This window comes from Schistocerca gregaria, chromosome 8 (assembly GCF_023897955.1).
Source record: "Schistocerca gregaria isolate iqSchGreg1 chromosome 8, iqSchGreg1.2, whole genome shotgun sequence".
In the NCBI taxonomy this organism is placed as follows: Eukaryota; Metazoa; Arthropoda; class Insecta; order Orthoptera; family Acrididae; genus Schistocerca; species Schistocerca gregaria.
The window spans coordinates 429388828-429410081 of NC_064927.1; positions in this window are offsets into that span (position 1 = coordinate 429388828).

Sequence of the window (21254 nt, forward strand, 5' to 3'; positions counted from 1 at the left end):
AGTTGGAGACGGACCAGCAGTGCAGTCAGGATGCAGCAGCAGTGAAGTCGGGGACGGAGCGCCGGCGAGGCGCCGACAGTCAGTGCTCGCCGACCACTGCCGACACACATGAACTGTCCAACGGAGGAAGATTGGAGCGGGCCGACCGTTGGTTGGTCGTTCGGTTGGGCATCTCATCGGCCGACGTGTATTTGGTCCATTCACCATTTCCAGGCCTGGGCAGTTGGTCGGTTGGCGTGGAGTAGTGAGGAAATCACCGCGGCCCTTAATTTTGCAGGGCCCAGTGGTGGCATCTATGCGCTATCGGAGTGTGTGGTGCTGTTCCCATTGCTACAAGGCTCGTGGCTCACCAATCCTGACATCAAAGTTGTGTTTTCACTTCATTTACCAGCAAGACACGACTGTTCATTTGGAGTTCGTTGCGATATTCCCGTGAGCAACAACATGAGTTTTCAAGCTGGCAAATTTTAGCCACCCTCCAGTGAAGTTTAACTGTACTTGGTTATTTGAACTGAAATGCACCAGCGGAATCTTCTGCCTTGTGGCCGTTAATGTTCCAGTTACTTGCGCTGGTTATTGACGTAAATTCAGGCAGTATATTTTCCTCATTGTGCTGTCGCTGTCCAGCACGGTGTGTAGTTAGACAGCTCAATGTATAATTAGTTGTGGGCGCTAATACCATCTACGTTGTTCCATTGAACTCTCTGTTGTGTGCTGGTCGCGTAAAATGGAGGTTATCTTGTCGGTGGGTCCTGTCGGTTGGGTAGTCGTCGGATCGACATTGGCTGAGCCAACTGCCTGTCTCACCTAAGCAAGCATTAGTGTTTGAATTCCAGGCTGACCCTCAGAACTTCTGAGTCGCCTTGGGTGTACTGCCTTTTCTTGTTTGTTCTTGTTGTTTGTACTTGTATGGCTTCTAGCCGATTTTTAGATTAAGGTTGCTTTGCCCTTAAGGTCTCAGATGGTTTGGACAAGTAAGGCAGGAAGTCAGTGACGCCAGTAAATGGACTAAGAAAACGAGGCGATAGTACTGTAACAGAACATGACAAACAACTGTTTTACGTAAAACCTTTGGCACATTTAAAATTAATGTTATTGAGTCTTAAGTGTTGGGCCTTCGGCCGATTTTGAATTTAAGTTGTTTTGCTCCTGTATAATCAGTTTGGTCTACTACTGTCATAAACTTTTAATTATCACCTCGAAAAAATCAGGTTGTGGCCACAGAATATGGTGATGGTGTTAGTCATTGTCTACGTATTCTCTCATTAATGCAACAATTTTTCACACAAAATCTATGACTTTGCGGAAAACTATGTTGTAAAGCCCGCCCGGTTACCCATACGGTCTAGAGTACTGCTTCCCGGGCGCGGATTAGTGTCGAGGTCCGGTGTGCCGGCCAGTCTGTGGATGGTTTTTAAGGCGGTTTTCCATCTGCCTCGGTGAATGCTGGCTGGTTCCCTTCATTCCGCCTCAGTTACACTATGTCGGCGATTGCTGCGCGATTAATATCTCCACGTACGCTACACCATCATTACTCAGCCAGGCAAACATTGGGGCTAGACTCGTCTGGTGTGAAACGTTGCCGGGGGTGTGGGATCTACTGAGGGCCGAACCGCACAGTATCCCTGGGTTCGGTGTGGAGCGGCGGTGGAGTGAGTGTACTGCTGTAACCTGTTGTGGGGCTGTGAACCACTGAGGGCTATGGCGGGGACGAAGCCTCTCCGTCGTTTCCCCCATTTCCATACAATACAAAACAACACAATGTTGTAGAAGTCTGGTGAAAATGTTCCACATCGAAAATCACCTTCGTCGCCATTCTGAAATTCCCTGCTTTGCAATAGTTACTTCATTCTTAGGATAGAGGAACATATCACTGGCTCCCATGTCGGGAGAATACAAGCCGAGAGAGGGGACGGGGGCAGTGAAGCATTATTTAGTAGCCCGAAGTCACAGTGTGTGTCTCTCTTGCATGTACAGAACGGGCCTGGACGTTATCGTGCAGCAGAAACAATTCCTGGACAGCTTCCCACGACGATTCATTTGGCAGACTCTCGAAAACTCCTCAGTAGCTTTCAATAACATGACAGCTTAGGACTTACGAGTATTAACTTTTAGCATCACATCATAGCTGTCCCAAAATCAACAACACTTTGCACAATTATGGTAAAGTGTGCGCCTTTCTTGGCAGAGGCGAGTATACATGTTTCAACTGCTTGCTTTGATGCAGTATGTAATAGGTCTATTGTAGGTTAGGTTGGCAGAGTAATGGACCACAAACATAGCAATCAATTGTCAGAACACTTTATTGACAGGCAAGTACAGGCATGGTGCAAGTGACTCTGAGCACTTGGGACTTAACAGCTGAGGTCATCAGTCCCCTAGAACTTAGAACTACTTAAACCTAACTAACCTAAGGACAGCACACACATCCATGCCCGAGGCAGAATTCGAACCTGCGACCGTGGCGGTCGCGCGGTTCCAGACTGAAGCGCCTAGAACCGCTCGGACACACCGGCCGGCGTACACGAATGGTTCAGCGCTTCTGAAACAGATAGTCTGGAGATGACGTGATGTGACCCCCAGTCCCTGACACACTGGTATGGAAGCGCTGACACAGGCAGCCCGACTATCACAGAATGATGACAGCGGATGACTACTGAATGGCGGTGCGCCAGTGAGACGACGTACGTGAGTCGAAGTTAGACTTTCAGGCAGCGGTCGTTGGTGCGCGGTCCAGTGGAGACAGTGTCACAGGTGCTGTGACTACCGACGCAGGCTATGCGTCATCGGATGGCCCAGCTGTGACGACACCATGATGGGTTGGTCTTCATGGTTTAAATCTCCGATTCCAGGTGCTGACAGCTGCGGAAGCCTCATGCTTGGAGCCGGGCCTATGGCCAGGCATGGGTCCAACCATCGTGTCAGCTGGTCATGCGGCAGGGACCCACATGACATCCCTCCGGTTGACTCGCAGAAGCGCCGGCTGCTGGAGTAGTAACTCTGCTGACGTTGCTAAACTGGCTAAAGCACCGGATATGGCGGGTTGAGCAATCGGCCATTCTGGATCCCAATCCGAGGACAGTGTTAAATGCTTCGTGTGGCGTAGAAAATTGGATCAGCGAACTTTGCTTAATTTTTTTATTACACTGCGTCAAATGGTTGGGTGTGCAGCTCCAAATTGCTCAAATAATAGCAGACGTGATCTCTATAAGTTTCATCGGTTTCCTTCAGATATAGATCGGCGTCAGAGATGGCTTGTAAATTCAACACTCAAACTTTGGATAATTGCTGAATACTTATTTGGTGAAACTTTTATAATCTTAAATAGTTCCTCAGGTATCACTGGATGCATAAAGAACGTCTTCACATGAATTTTTATGTACATTACTCTCTTACAGTCTGGCAGATATACGTGATTTGTATTTACCAATAGCCCAGCTATGTATGAGAAGTAACGATTAAAAGTATTAACCACTAGTAACGGGTCAGTCAGTTTATTGCTTTCTCGATCAATTTGACATTACTGTCATTATCTGACCTGTCACCGCCGGCTGCGGTGGCCAAGCGGTTCTAGGCGCTTCAGTCCAGAACCGCGAGACTGCTACGGTCGCAGGTTCGAATCCCACCTCGGGCATGGATGTGTGATGTCCTTAGGTTAGTTAGGTTTAAGTAGTTCTAAGCTCTAGGGGACTGATGACCTCAGATGTTAAGTCCCATAGTGCTCAGAGCCATTTGAATTTTTTTTTTACCTGTCACCCAATATTCTTTTAATAACTTGCCAGGTTGCTTTAGTTTTACTCCTAGGTTTACCAAACAGTTATTTCCCAGTTTTCTTACTTTTTAAAGAACTCCTGAGAGATTTCTCTTAAAGCTTTTGAAATAATCAAAAAAACTGAGATCAATAATATACTTTGACTACTCATGCATTTCCTTCTTGTGGTGACATGAAATGCTTAAGCCTGTTGTGTTCTATTTTGATATTATTCCGAAATTGTTTAAGAGTAAAACTCTTATTTACCGTAAACGTAAGTAAATGTACCATACGTAATCCAGAAAATACGTTACTGGTAACTCATTTTAATAGTACTTGGTAAATATTTAGAACAGCAACGTAAGACTTACATTGAGCGTAATTGAATGTATCATATCTCGAAATACTCGTCTAGTCACCTACTTTAATTTACTTGTCTCTTAAAGTCAAATGTAAGCCATTACATTTACCACGCTGTAATATTATCTGCGAGAGGAATGTACATTTGATGGCCTTAAAAACATATCAAAAAGTGTAAGTGTTCCGTATAGTTTGAAAGAGCACCTTCAACGTGGAATTCAAAATGGCGAATTGTTTAGCTGGTACTATGCAGTGCTCTAGAACTGGCGGGCGACTGGCTAGTAAACAGCTGCTTGGTTTCGTTGCTGGGCTGCATTGCCAGATTGCGATTCGGTACATTTCCTCCCTCCTCAGGTTAATCTAGTCCTCTGGATTCCTATTTTATTGCTCTGACTGTGGCAGAGACACTTACAAATTTGTCAATGTTCCTTCATTGCCCGTTTTCCCATCTGAGCTTGGAATAAACACTAGATGAAGGATCTCACAGTGCTTTAGCATAAAGTTTGTGTCCCTCTTTGGTTTTCTTTTTTCTCTCTTTTTTTTTGACAAATTAATGTTGCACATAGTGGTTGAGCCATTTCCTCACTGGGACCGACATTACTGTGGTGGACCGGCAGGCTGAAGGAAGTAAGAGCAAGATTTGAGTAACTTCACATCAGAGATGGCAGTAGACAATACCTGTCATACTAGCCAACAGTGAAAATGTAACTGTGATGAAATAAATGTTTGTTAACTATATCGACCACGCTTATAACGAAAACAGCAATGAAAATCTCGAATCAGCTCTCTCTTCCAAGTTTAAGAGGTTGCAATTAATTATAATTAGATTTTATTAGAATTCATTATCAGGCTCTTCCCATGTAGGCTTCGAAATTCTGCTGATGGTAAACAGAGTGATTAAGTTTCGGGTAGCAATAGCTGTGGGTATTTTGTCGCTACTTTTAGCCCGGGCTCGTAACAACAAAGGGAAGGGGAAGAGGAAGGGAGCACGTTTCAAATAAGCGTAGTTTCACTCTATTGCAAACTGTGCTCAGTTCGTGGGCTGGAAGAACGTGTTAGTGAGACGTAGTTAGTGCGTGTGGTCACTGTAATTGCTGTGATTCAATATGACTCGCTAATGCGCAAGCAATAAAACAGTTTTTCCAACATGTGCGGACAGAATACATTGAAATGGGAGGCCAATAACGCTTTATATTACGCAGGCTTACAGGCTATACTTTGACTGTGAAACTGCGAACCAGAGATCCTCGTATACACTGAAACGCCAAAGAAACTGATACAGACATGCGTATTCAAATACAGAGATATGTAAACAGGCCGGAGACGGCGCTGAGGTCGACAACGCCTGTATAAGACAACAAGTGTCTGGCGCAGTTGTTAGATGAGTTACTGCTGCTACAATGGCTGGCTATCAAGATTTAAGTAAGTTTGAATGTGGTGTTATAGTCGGCGCACGAGAGATGGGACCCAGCGTCTCCGAGGTAGCGATGAAGTAGGGATTTTCAGTACGACCATTTCACGAGCGTACCGTGAACATGAGGAATCCGACAAAACATCAAATCTCCGACATCACTGCGGCCGGAAAAAGATCCTTGAAGAAAGGGACCAACGACGACTGAAGAGAATTGTTCAAGAAGTGCAACCCTTCCGCAAACTGCTGCATATTTCAATGCTGGGCCATCAACAAGTGTCAGCGTGCGAACCACACAACGAAACATCATCGATATGGGCTTTCGGAGCCGATGGCCCACTCGTGTAACCTTGATGACCGCAAGACATAAAGTTTTATGATTCGCCTGGGCCCGTATACACCGGCATGGACTGTTGATGAGTAAAACCATGTTGCCTGGTCGGACGAGTTTCGTTTCAAATTGTATCGAGCGGATGGACGTGTACGGGTCTGGAGACAACCTCATGAATCGATGGACCCTGCATGTCAGTAGGGGACTGTTCAAGCGAGTGGACGCTTTGTAATGGTGTGGGGCGTTTGCAGTCGGAGTGATGTGGGACACCTGATATGTCTAGATACGACTCTGACAGGTGACACGTACGTCAGCATCCTGTCTGATCACTGGCATCCATTCATGTCCATTCTACATTCATACGGACTTGGGCAATTCCAGCAGGACAATTTGACACCCTGCTACAGAGTGGCTCCAGGAACACTCATCCGCGCTTAATCACTTCTCCCGACATTAACGTTATTGAGCATATGTGGGATGTCTTGCAACGTGCTGTTCAGATGAGATCACCACCTGTCCCCAGGAGTTATGTTGTCAATTTCCTCCAGCACTACTTCAGACATTAGTAGAGTCCATGCCAGGAGTGCTGCGGCAGTTCTGCATGCTAGTGGGGGCCCTACAGGATATTAGGCATGTGTTCCAGTTTCTTTGGCTTTGGTTCAAATGGCTCTAAGCACTATGGGACTTAACATCTGAGATCATCAGTCCCCTAGAACTTAGAAATACTGAAACCTAACTAACCTAACGACATCATACACATCCATGCCCGAGGCAGGATTCGAACCTGCGACCGTAACGGTAGCGCGGTTCCAGACTGAAGCGCCTAGAACCACTTGGTCACAGCGGCCGGCTTTCTTTGGCTCTTCTTATGTCTCGAATCTTCATTTGTGGCTGAATCGTAAACGATCTTCCATTGCCTTTGTTATACCCATGATCTGGCGATAACCTTCAAACCATGGGAATGATAGTTATTTTTGTATGACAACTCCATTAACACATGGTATTCCCAAGAAGAAAAAGTCTTCCCTGACATATCCTAACATACCGTCGGCAATGTCAGCAGTGCCTCACAGAGGTGGACAGCCTGTTCTGATGCCAACTAACTGTTGTAGAGACGAGAGCGGCAGTGAGACTAGTGCTGCACCATCACCTTCAAAATCCAGTTGCTCGAAAGATCCTGATTTTGTGCTTAACGATAAGTGAATAGAGATTCACGAAATAGTACAATGTGAACTTAATGACCTAATGAGAGATCTGGAATTGCTGAAAGAAAAAGCTAAACTGTTGGCGTCAAGATTACAACAGTGGAATTGGCTTGATAAGACGGCAAATGTGACTGCGTTCTGAAACCACCATGTGACATTGGCGTCATTTTTCGAAAGTGAAAGGAACTTGGTATTTAGTAGTGATGCACAGAGACCAATGGCAGCTACGTCGATTGATTCCAAAAATTGATCGGTCGAGGTTGTTCGTCGACTCCTCAAAAGTAAGTGTCAAGTGTAAGCTACTGCATAATGACAACGTTTTACCATCGATTCCGATTCGATATGTACCATACATGAAAGAAACATTTGATGACATGAAACGCTATTTCGATTGAACTACGAGTTTAAAAGGCGGATTTCCGGGGATCTGTAATTCACAGGCATATTGTTTGGGATGCAACATGGCTACAACATGTTCTGTTGCCTCCTGCGCATCTGGAATAGTCGCACCAAAGCACTTCATTATAAAAAGAAAGGTTGGACTAAGCGATACTCACTGGACTCAGGATCTCACAATGTTATGCACGAAGCACTTATCGAGTCCAAGGGTTCAATGTGCACCTGTAAGTAGTCGATTTCCATGTGGCCCTTGAAAATACCAGGTCATGATTTACTCTGTCTGCTAACTCTCAGATGTTTGTGAAGAGGGTGGCGACTATTGTGTGTAGCTACTGGGTATTGTTCAAATGGTTCGAATGGCTCTGAGCACTATGGGACTTAGCATCTAAGGTCATCAGTCGACTAGAACTTAGAACCACTTAAACCTAACTAACCTAAGGACATCACACACATCCATGCCCGAGGCAGGATTCGAACCTGCGACCGTGGCAGCAGCGCGGTTCCAGACTGAAGCGCCTACAACCGCTCGGCCACATGGGCCGGCTTGGTTGGGAAGATTTGGGATGAACAACGCACGTACCCAACCGGATCACCGAGCGACTTGTCGAACGTTGGGCAGCCACTAAAGATGATGTTGAAGGTCGTGTTCTGGAGCCCTGGTGACGAGGGCCTTCTTCTGTTATTTGAAGAGGAGTTAGAATGATAAATGACGGTGGAGAGAGTGCACTTAAAATACTGCCTATGGACATTCTAGCCCTGTGGTTTTGTTATTTAAAGGAAAATTGACGCGATACTGTAGTGTATTGATCAGTGAATAGCATTTATTTGTTTGTTGTGCAATGTGCTTTGGCTTGAGAATCGCCAATAATTGTTAGTGGGTCTTCTTTAAAGCCGCACGATTCTGTTAATTGGTATACCTCTTGTGTGTGCCCGCTTGGGGTGCGATGTTATGAATTGAAGTGTAACACCGGCCCGTGCCACTCTACCTGGTGGCAATGTCACGGTACTGTATCAGGTACTGGGTATGAATTTAAAAATCTAATTGCAATTCAGTAAGGTGTATTTATTTTGACCTACGCTGATGTGTTTTAGTAATATTTGAATTACTTATGGCTGCTAACGAGTGAAATTTTCTGCCTTGCTTAAGGGTTTAACTGCAACTGCTATGTTTGTGCCTGCACCTTGTCAGTTACATCTACTCGCTTATCTTCCCTAGACAGAGGTGTATGTATTTATTGTGTACTACAAAATCCATTCTAATTATCTCTCTCAATCATAGCGAGTTTCCCCTGATCTGATTAAAAGCCTTGTGTATAGGTATATATACAGGGTGGCCCACTGATAGTGACTGGGCCAAATATCTCACGAAATAAGCATCAAACGAAAAAAACTACAAAGAACGAAACTCGTCTAGCTTGAAGGGGGAAACCAGATGTCACTATGGTTGGCCCGCTAGATGGCGCTGCCATACGTCAAACGGATATCAACTGCGTTTTTTTTAAAATAGGAACCCCCATTTTTAATTACATATTCGAGTAGTAGGTACAGGAATATGAATGTTTTAGTCGGACAACTTTTTTCGCTTTGTGACAGATGGCACTGCAATAATCACAAACGTATAAGTACGTGGTACCACGTCACATTCCGCCAGTGTGGACGGTATTTGCTTCGTGATACATTGCCCGTGTTAAATTGGACCGTTTACCAATTGCGGAAAAGGTCGATATCGTGTTCATGTATGGCTACTGTGATCAAAATGCCCAACGGGCGTGTGCTATGTATGCTGCTCGTTATCCTGGACGACATCATCCAGGTGTCCGGACCGTTCGCCGGATAGTTAGGTTATTTAAGGAAACAGGATGTGTTCAACCACATGTGAAACGTCAACCACGACCTGCAACAAATGATGATACACAAGTAGGTGTTTTAGCTGCTGTCGTGGCTAATCCGAACATCAGTAGAGGACAAATTGCGTGAGATTCGGGATTCTCAAAAACGTCGGTGTTGAGAATGCTACATCAACATCGATTGCACCCATACCACATTTCTGTGCGTCAGAAGTTGCATGGCGACGACTGTGAACGTCGTGTACAGTTCTGACACTGGGCACAAGAGAAATTACGGGACGGTGTCAGATTTTTTGCACGCGTTCTACACTCCTGGAAATTGAAATAAGAACACCGTGAATTCACTGTCCCAGGAAGGGGAAACTTTATTGACACATTCCAGGGGTCAGATACATCACATGATCACACTGACAGAACCACAGGCACATAGACACAGGCAACAGAGCATGCACAATGTCGGCACTAGTACAGTGTATATCCACCTTTCGGTGCAATGCAGGCTGCTATTCTCCCATGGAGACGATCGTAGAGATGCTGGATGCAGTCCTGTGGAACGGCTTGCCATGCCATTTCCACCTGGCGCCTCAGTTGGACCAGCGTTCGTGCTGGACGTGCAGACCGCGTGAGACGACGCTTCATCCAGTCCCAAACATGCTCAATGGGGGACAGATCCGGAGATCTTGCTGGCCAGGGTAGTTGACTTACACCTTCTAGAGCACGTTGGGTGGCACGGGATACATGCGGACGTGCATTGTCCTGTTGGAACAGCAAGTTCCCTTGCCGGTCTAGGAATGGTAGAACGATGGGTTCGATGACGGTTTGGATGTAGCATGCACTATGCAGTGTCCCCTCGACGATCACCAGAGGTGTACGGCCAGTGTAGAAGATCGCTCCCCACACCATAAGGCCGGGTGTTGGACCTGTGTGCCTCGGTCATATGCAGTCCTGATTGTGGCGCTCACCTGCACGGCGCCAAACACGCATACGACCATCATTGGCACCAAGGCAGAAGCGACTCTGATCGCTGAAGACGACACGTCTCCATTCGTCCCTCCATTCACGCCTGTCGCGACACCACTGGAGGCGGGCTGCACGATGTTGGGGCGTGAGCGGAAGACGGCCTAACGGTGTGCGGGACCGTAGCCCAGCTTCATGGAGACGGTTGCGAATGGTCCTCGCCGATACCCCAGGAGCAACAGTGTCCATAATTTGCTGGGAAGTGGCGGTGCGGTCCCCTACGGCACTGCGTAGGATCCTACGGTCTTGGCGTGCATCCGTGCGTCGCTGCGGTCCGGTCCCAGGTCGACGGGCACGTGCACCTTCCGCCGACCACTGGAAACAACATCGATGTACTGTGGAGACCTCACGCCCCACGTGTTGAGCAATTCGGCGGTACGTCCACCCGGCGTCCCGCATGCCCACTATACGCCCTCGCTCAAAGTCCGTCAACTGCACATACGGTTCACGTCCACGCTGTCGCAGTATGCTACCAGTGTTGAAGACTGCGATGGAGCTCCGTATGCCACGGCAAACTGGCTGACACTGACGGCGGCGGTGCACAAATGCTGCGCAGCTAGCGCCATTCGACGGCCAAGCCGCGGTTGCTGGTGTGTCCGCTGTGCCGTGCGTGTGATCATTGCTTGTACAGCCCTCTCGCAGTGTCCGGAGCAAGTATGGTGGGTCTGACACACCGGTGTCAATGTGTTCTTTTTTCCAATTCCAGGAGTGTATTTAGCTACGAAGCGTCATCCACCAACAGCGGTAACGTAAATTGGCAAGTGGAACATCAGCGACCTTGGCGGGTTAATGTATGGTGCGGCATTATGGGAGGAAGGATAACTGGCCCCCATTTTATCGATGGCAATCTAAATTTTGCTATGTATGCTGATTTCCTACGTAATGTTCTACCGATGTTACTACAAGATGTTTCACTGCATGACAGAATCGCGATGTACTTCGAACATAATGGATGTCCGGCACATAGCTCGCGTGCGGTTGAAGCCGTATTGAATACCATATTTCGTGACAGGTGAATTGGTCGTCGAAGCACCATACCATGGCCCGCACGTTCACCGGATCTGACATCCCCGGATTTCTTTCTGTAGGGAAAGTTGAAGGATCATTGCAAACGCGATACACCGACAACGCCTGACAACATGCGTCAGCACATTGTCAACGCATGTGCGAACATTGCGGAAGGCGAACTACTCGCTGTTGAGAGGAATGTCGTTACACGTATTGCCAAATGCATTGAGGTTGACGGACAACATTTTAAGCATTTATTGCATTAATGTGGTATTTACAGGTTAATTACGCCGTAACAGCATGCGTTCTCAGAAATGATAAGTTCACAAAGGTACATGTATCACATTGGAAAACCGAAATAAAATTTTCATACGTACCTATGTTCTGTATTTTAATTTTAAAAACCTACCTGTTAGCAACTGTTCGTCTAAAATTGTGAGCCATATGTTTGTGACTATTACAGCGCCACCTATCACAGAGCGAAAAAAGTGGTCCAACTAAAACATTCATATTTCTTTACGTACTACACGAATATGTAGTAAAAAATGGGGGTTCCCATTTGACGAAGTTGAGATCCGTTTGACCTATGGTAGCTACGTCTTGCGGGCCAACCATAGCGCCATCTGGTTTTCCCTTTAAAGCCAAACAAGTTTCGTTCATTGTAGTTTTTTCGTTTGACCCTTATTTCGTGAGATATTTGTCCCGGTCATGATCAATGGACCACCCTGTACACGCCGTAAACCTTGGCTTTAACTATTTGTTTAATCCAAGGTTAGGAGTTGTATTTATCTTGCTAAAGCGAATCTCATCATTTGTGGGGTTTCACTACACATGGCATCCTGCAGAAAATTTATTTATAATTATAATTGCTCGTAGATGATAGCATAATCTGGTACCAAATGTCAGATGCCGCTTTCTATTGCTTTTACTGGAGAAGAACATCGACATTGGCTGGTAACCTTTACGAAGGAAGTAATATCAAACTCACGCTGGTATTTTTGTTTTGAGAGGGGGACTCTAATCACACCGTAAACCATTCCACGAATAGCAGCCATTTTATGCTGCTTTGGATGAAATGAAGAGCATTGAACAATTCAACTAGTCGTCGTGGGTTTTCTAAATATATTAAAGTGAACATAATTCCCGAATCTAAAAACGAGACTCTAAGTCAGAGTGGTACTCTATCGTATACTGAACCTAATGGAAAAGTTGCAGCTGGGCGTCCGTACCGTTATTCAAAAGTATGTGTCATCGAGGTATCTTTTGTAACACACTACTCTTTGCAGGTATGTGCGGGGAGGGGGGAGGAGGATGAATTGAAAAAAACTCGTATTCTGTGTGATTGCTGTAAATTTTAGCTATTATACTGTCAACAGAGGATCCCACAGCTAGCCTGTCAGTTTTTCTATATGCAGTGTCTTTGAAGTCAAAATAGTTTTGGTCCAGAACGATTCTGCGCAGGCGAAGGAATTCCTCAGTTCTCTAGACGAGAGTACTAACGTAAGTAGGATTCGGTAACACGAATCAACTCTTTAACGGGGATATTTGTGTACACGCTTACCATGATCAGACTAGCTAGATTTGTATCACTGGTTACAGTCACTTCCTTGAGGTGTGTACTGAAATCCTCTCCTACATTAACTCTTGGCAGAACATGTTAATATTATTAAAAAGGAAAACACTTCCTAACCTTCCGCGAATTCTTTTGATATTAAATCCTCGCTATTTTAATGACATGAACGCCATAGAAAATATAATGCTTATCGAAGAAACTTTGCAGTTCCAGACATAATCATGAACTGCAGAAATTTACATGTTCCAAATAAGGTTCCTGTTTTAAACATTTTAGAAGAAATCGAAATGATCCTCAGTTTTAATCATGATCCGTTGGTCATTTTGAATAAACAGCCTTCTCTTAAGCACGCTGTCCTTCTGAGTAACTGTTTTTCTTTTTTTGAAGCAGCATCCAGCTTCATTTCCTTCTCCTTCTGGCTTCTGATTATTGTACAGTGTACATGTATGCTTCTTAACTGGGTCAGTATTGCCGTTGCTTCGATGGCCCTAAGTGCGGGTAAGCTAGTATACGGCATTGTGCCCGTTTCGCATAGTGAGAACTTCGAGGTCTGCCCAGTTTCTATTTCATATATCTGTGAAATGTCATCTTTTAATAGAAGTTTGCACATCTAGTTTTTTAGCCTATGACTACAGCGCTTTATCGTGCATGATTACCCGCGTCCCCACAAAATTAAAATTTGGCTGTCATTCATGATGTAAAATTTAACTTTCTCACGTCTTATCTTATGTAAGCCATGTTGAGTAGCCAGCTTTTAGTTGGCAGTTTTCTGAAGAGCTCCTACTTTTAATGCGCCCGTTTATTGCTACTGTTGCTAGCTATTAAGTGGTATATGGGTTTTTAGCAGTGTGTACTTGAAGATTTAGCGACCTACTATTTTGCTAAGAAGCAAGATATTTTTTTATAGGCATGCCACATGTTATTTTCTTTTAGCTCGAGACTATGGCACGCTATTCCACGTAGCCATATACGTTCGCACTTAATTTGCATACCACTCATGGAAATAAAAAAAAATTCATGCTGTTTTACAGTTTAAGCGTAAGCTAGTCTTCAGTTAGGAGTTTTACCGCAGTTTTGTAATGTCCCTGCTCACTATGTTCCTTTATCAGTCGTAATGTACTCTTTTCACTGTCTACGCAACTTTTTTGTAAAGTTTTCTTTCTCTAGCCTCTGAATCACTAATTCATATTGTGAACTGCCGGGCTAGTAGGTCCCGCTTTGTTCTACCCGTCAACAGATGGCAGTACTTCTGCCAGTCCCCCTCCTGTGCGGTACTCCGCTGTGTACCACCAGCACTCTTCCATCACGGCGCTCAGGGTCACAGCACAAAGAGCAATAGTCCTGATGTTCATTGCTGTTTTACTTACCGAAGCAGTCGTCCGTAGTATTGTCTGGTGTCACTTTCACATTGACTTACGTTTTACAGCACCTAGCCCGACAGCTGTCTTCTTAAAATGGTATATGGAACTCATTTATTATGTCTGCTACTGGGTATGAAAGTTATTGTTAGCAATGGTCTCTTGTCTATTTTCAGTATCGCACTTTATTATGGGCATGCAATAGCCCGAAACCACTCTGGTATAAACATTCAAAAATAATAAGAAATAACCTTACAACTGAAGCGGTATTTTCAGTTTTTGTCAACTGTGATTCAGATCGGAGTTGTATTTTAAAATCAGCTGGGGCTGTCGTTTTGATTACCAAAGAGGGTGTTGGGTACTGCAGAATGAATTTCTCTTCTGGAGATGATGGTTACATGACATAATCCGCTGCCTGACTTGGTGGTTACTTAATTTCACTTTTTTAATGTGTGTAGCTTCCTGTCTTTCTAGAGCCTGTCGTTTTATTTTTTTAACTTGAAAGCAAATACTTCTTAGCCTTTCAGTGAAGTCCCGAACAGAGGATGAATCCTCCCCTGGAGTAGGTTGGAATAATTCGAAAGGTGGGAGCATTTTCCGACCAAAAGCAATCTCATAGAAGAAGAAGGGTGAAAGACCCGTGTTTTCATGGATCTTTGAACTGTACACCCTTACGACCCACTGTAACAGTTTGTCCCAGTTATCATGGCTAATATTACACAGTCTTCTATGAAATCTCTCTGTTCGAAAGTTCGCTTGTGGGTGAAGGTCACTAATTTGTAATTTCCTTATGCACAATAGGCAACAGTGGCGGCATTACACGTCGGCGACGTCGGGGACCGCTGACGGCCTCGCGCCTTTGGGCGTCTCGCATTAAAGTTGTTGAAGCTGTTAAAATTTTAGCTACTTAGTTGTGCGTCTCTATTTCCGTATGAGTGTAGCAGTGTTTATCTATGGTCGTCTGGTGACACTGTGCCAGGTAATCGCCATTACAAGATGCACCTAAGGCGTACACCTATGCGGCAGCGCTCCAAGCGGACGAGTTTGGGACTGCAGACTGGTTCTGGTAGGTCTATAACGTTACACGATTAGAGGGATATGCCGCGAGTCAGCGCATGCGCACTATACGGCAGTAAGGCATGGAACTCGAAGGAGACTGTTGTAAAGTCGTTCATACAGACTAAAAAAGTTTGTAAAATAAACTATTAAATTATATACTTAGAGAGGAAGCGGATCGCCATATTAAAGAAAGATGAATGTTAAACGGAAGATGCACTTACTTTTCTTTTTAGCATATTCACACCCCACTTGGTACACACAGTTTTCCGAACTGACACATCGATCCAAGAACAAGCAAATGTAACAATGATCTGTGTGAGAGGCAATACAGGCTGAAGCACTGTCTTGGCCAATAATTCCAGTTCTCTGAAACCAATCCTACAAAATCGCAGTTCAGTCTTGTTTAAAATTATGAAACTGGTACAAGTGAACAAGTTTTTATCTCTGAAGGTGTGGTTGTATCAGTTTCAGCCACACATACTAAAGAAACCCTATCGTGTGGTACGTCAGTATACAAACATATTTCTTAGCATATTTATTCGGCTGCTATCATACATGACAGAGTAAAAACAAAAAAACATTCTGCCATGTATGATGATCGCACAGTCTATTCGCTCTGTACAATGACATTGAATACTTTAAGTACCGTACTGTACTTATCAAAGTACTTAGCACAAAATGTTTTTTAGGTCATCACGTCTGGTGGACCCTCAAGAGACAGATAAATGAGAATCCGATGAATCAAAAAGAAAAGGAAAGCCTGAAACGATTACATTCAACCAAGCTATGAGTTAGAGTATCATGAAATTTCTTAAGAAAACTTGATACGTAACTGGCCCACACACCTCCGATGAAGCTCTTATCCAAGTGTATTTAGTTTTTGGAACAGAGCCAGCTCCAAAGTCGAATAAACCTGTTACCCTTTCTGATACAGCATCAGAGTTGAATGAAACTGCTGTTGTCCGAGAGTGTGAGCCGAATAAAAATTTCAAAAGTGATCATCAAGAGCAAATCGTTCATATAAGAGAGTCATTTATGGAATAATATCCGAGAAAGTGGGTATTTCCAGTAACAGATTCGCAGCGTCATGATGTAATTCAAGTTGGTCCCCAACAAAACCTAGAGAAACCTGATCAAAGCTACCACAAAGATGTAAATAAGACATTTTATTATATTAGATTCCGCTAAAAAATTGAGTAACGGCGAAAATAAGATGGTTAACTTACTTCATATCTCAAGAGAAAGTCTATTGCTTTTCATGTCGACTCTTTTCACACTTGCAGACGCAGATGTTAAAAGAATATGTTGTGAGTGGAAAAATCGGAGTAGGATATTGAAAAGGCATGAAAAAAGTCAAGAACACATGGACTGCGCGATTAGATGGATGGAATTCTGTGAAGGAATCAAACACGTAAAAACAATAGGTAAGGAAAACGAGACACTGATTAGGGAATCACAAAAGTACTCGTATAACTTGTCTGAAAGGTTGATCACACAATATGGTGCTTAGAGGGCATCGAGAATCCCTTACCCTTAACGATAGCGGAAACAGTAGAAATTTTAAAGGCCTATTTAAATTGTTATCCAAATATGATGTAACACTAAAAGAGCACTTGCAGCGTATTAACGAAAAGCAACTTCATCAGCATTATCTGAGCCACGACATACAAAATGATTTAATTAGATTACTGTCCAAATGTGTTATCAACAAAATTGTAAACAGAGTCAAACAAGCAAAATATTATGCCTTCATGCTCGATTGTATCAGGGATTCGAGCCATGTAGATCAAATATCAATAATAGTAATATTTTGTAGTTCCTCAACTGGAGAGATAGAGGAACATTTCGTTGGATTATTTGCCACCGCAGAAACAACGGAAGAGTATTTAACAAATGCCATTTTAAAGGAACTGGAAAATAATGACCTAGATATCCAAAACTGTCGAGGACAGGGATATGATAACGGTGCGAATGTGGTTCGCATTAATAGAGGTCTTACAACAAGAATACCCAATATTAACCTACGTGCATTGTTCATGCTGTGAAGATGCCATTGTTGGAATTTGCTTTTGCAAGATGACTCTAACACTTCTACAACAGCTAAAACTTTTTTTTGGATTTATCAATAAAGTTTATATACTTTTCACAAAATCAAGAAACTGTTGGGTTCTTATAGAAACTAAAATGGCATCGAAACCTCTGTCTGAAACATGATGGGAAAGTAGAATCAGAGCCATAAAAGCGACATTTTTGCAATCTAATTTAGTCATCAAAAGTGTGACTGACTAGAAAAGAAGGACTGATGACTCCAAAACTCTTAGAGACTGTGAAGCAGTCTTGAAGGAAATGTTAACGTTTGAGCTTATTGTTGCAATACATGTGTGGTGTGAGACTATACTACGAGTCAACAATATAAGTAAACTATCAATCAGTTCAAGTGAACTTGAAAGTCGCTATTCATACTTGATGTTCACTTCGTGACTGGACTCAAGAGTTCCGAAACAGGATTTGAAACAAGTGTTGCAAAAGCTCGATTGTTTCTAGAAAAAAGAAATTACAAAACTGAGTCTCAGTTTAAAAAGAAGAATCGCATAGGAAAAACAAATGTTCGCTTATGAACAAATTGATGAACCTATATAATTTGTTGAAATGCAGTACAGAGTTAGCTTTCTTAGCGTAATGATAGACTCTGTAACAGTCGACACTGTGTCCATTCAAAGTGCTCAAATAATATTTTGAACGATTTGGTTTTATTTACGATATGAATTACTCGAAATCGTTACCCAAGGACGTCCTTCACAAACATTGTAATGATTAGGTACAATACTTCGAGAAGGCGAAAACAGCGACATACAGCCTTTCAAACTTTGTGAGGAACTCCTGCTTTTAAAATCCACCCTACAGGTCTCAATCAAAGATGCAAAGCAACTTATTTGGAACATATTAGAAAAAAATTGCAAGGAGTATATCAAAATCTTTACACAACAATCAGAATAATACTCACAGGGCTTTAGATACTACAGCTTCTGCCAAGAGAAGTTTCTTGAACTTAAAACTGATTAAGACATACTTAAGAAGCACAATGTTCCAAGAAAGACTATCTGTGATGTCAGTACTATCAACTGAAGCGGAAATAGCGGCTAGTATTAATTACGACGTAATTTTAAAGATGTTCAAAGAGGCCAAAACCGAAAGTTTCATATTTTTTATGTGTGTTTGTTTAATGTAGTTTTTGTTATTGCTGTAACCCTTGTATATTATAATAATAAAATTTGTGTGTAACTCTTACTAGTGTATGATTTAGCTCATTGAATTTAACATTTTCTTTCTGACTGGAAAGAGAAAGTGGTCTCACAAAACTGATTCATCACCGACGTTCAGTTTCCACCTAGCACCGCCACTGGTAGTTGACATAGCTGCTTAAGGAATTCAGTCAAACAATTCATCCTTTGCTCCGTTATTATCGTTTCTGATGTGATGAATTTTGGTAACCATTGATTAACTACAGTGCGAGCCATTATCTCTGATTATTGCTTTGGTATGGCAGTCATGGCCAAATAACGTGAGAAATGATCAGCTACATTTAGAACATTTCGATTGCTCTCTGGTGTTTGTGCGAATGGTCCAATGACTTAAATTCCTACCATTTGAAATGGTGTCTTAGCCAATTTATTCCAAGGCGTTTCGTTGATAGCTGAACTCGGCTCATTAAGGGCAAGGCATGGAGTTCTTTAAGTAGGGTGTTTATCCTGATGCCACCAGTCATTATTTTCCGCAGCACGGCATTCCACGGCTCGTTGTAGTCTATGAACAGATCAAATGAAATCATGGGCTTGCCTCAATACTTTGCCATAAACAGGCTGGAACAACGATGTGGCGACAGCATTTTGTTTGCCTGTAAGGCTCTCCATCATAGGAGCCAAACTCTGCCTGTTTTGTCTACTTCTGACAGTCAGTGTCAGCTGTCTGTGCTCTGGATCACTCTACAATGTCTGTTCCAACGCATTCTACAGCGCCTAATTTGCGACTTAACTCATCAGCGTTATCATGAGGTTTTCTTGGATGATGCGTTACCTCAAATCAAATTCGCAACACCTTAAGGCACAGCAGGCTTGGGTACTGGGTCGATCCTTTAAGCCATTTTAGTGCAGCGTGAGCTGTTACAAAATTAAAATGCTTCTTTATAGACAGTAAGGAAAAAGTAGTTGGATTATTTTCCTGCTTAGCTCAGTTATTTCATGTCATTAACCTCTTAGCTAAGAACACATCTTTGAACATGCATGATCGAATTACAAGACAAGATAAATTGTTTCTGATAGTCTGAAAAAAACGAAAAAAAGTCCTGTGGTTAGTAACTCATTTAGCCATCGAAATAATCTGGAGTTCACTCAAATCTTACTCTCTCTCTCTCTCTCTCTCTCTCTCCCCTTTTTTCTCTTTTTTTCTTTAGTAATGTGTAAGGATCTGGCAGACTCTGTAGACATTCGCGATTTCGAGATATGGTTGTATTTCTTTAGATTAATTAAATTAGTACTTGTTCCATAGACAATGAATAAGACACTTTGTAATGTTATGGAAGATGTCAGAAACAAAAGTTTCTTTACATGTCATAGTTGAACCTCCATTTTAATTTGTGTGATTGCTGTTTTATATATAAAAATTCGTCTATAATTGTGTAGAAGGAGCTCAGAAATTCCTTTAGTTTGTTTTTGAATGCTGATTGGCTACATGTCAGACTTGTGATGCTATTTGGTAAGAGACTGAATACTTTTGTGGCAGCATAATTTACCCTATCTGTGCCAAAGTCAGATGTAACCCAAAACAGTGAACATTAGCCTTTCTCCTAGTGTTGTAGCTACGCACAATGCTATTGCTTTTGAACTGGGATGGGCTATTAAAAACAAAATTTTGTAAGCGCATTTGTATGTTGTTAGGCTTCAGTAAAAATCCCTAGTTCTGTCAACAAATATCTGCAAGACAATCTTGGGTGGTCTCCAGTTCCTGTTGTGATTACACACTCTTGTGCAATGAATTCCTTTTTCCTTAATGATGAATTACCCCGAAATGTGATACTGTATGAAAGCAGCAATGAAAATACGCTTTTTACGTTAATTTACTGATATGCTTATCATCAAAATTTCCAATAACGGTATAACTAGTTGAACTCAAGTGGTTCATCAACGTTTTTCTTCCAATGCAGTCTCTCATCAATGGACACATATAAAAATTTGGCATATTGTGGCTGAGCTACAGACTCTGTTCAAACTCTACATTTATTAGTGGTGTTATACCATGTACTGTACAGAACTGTATAAACTGTATATTATTAAAATTTAATAAGCATTCATTGGCAGAGTACCACTTCATAATTTTGTGAAAGTTATTATTTATAATTGCCTCATCTAATTCTTGTTCATTGGGTGTGATTACTATACTCATATCATTTGCCAATAGAACTAGCGTTGCATCTTCCCTTAACACAGAGTGGCAAGCCAGTAATGCATACTAAGAATTATAATGGACCTAAGACTGAAGCTTGTGGGACTCCCTTCTTGATAAACTCCCAGTTTCAGAATTCTACTGATTTTTCCGCGTTATGTGAACTGTTTATTTCCACTTTCTGTTCTCTTACAATAAAATACGATTTAAATCATTTATGCACTGTCCCACTCACACCAGATTACTTGAACTTATCTAAAGGGATTCGGTGATATAAATAATGAAAAGAGTTTGAGAGACCATAAAAATTTCATGTGGCTGATGTTCGGTTATTCAGAGCATTGAATATTTTATTAGTGAAAGAATGTCTATCATTTTCTGTTGAAAAGCCTGTCTCAAATCCAACCTGACATTTTTCTAATAATTTATTTTTACATATATGTGAAGCTACTCTTGAATATATTATTTTTTTCAGATTTTGGATGATACTGTCAGA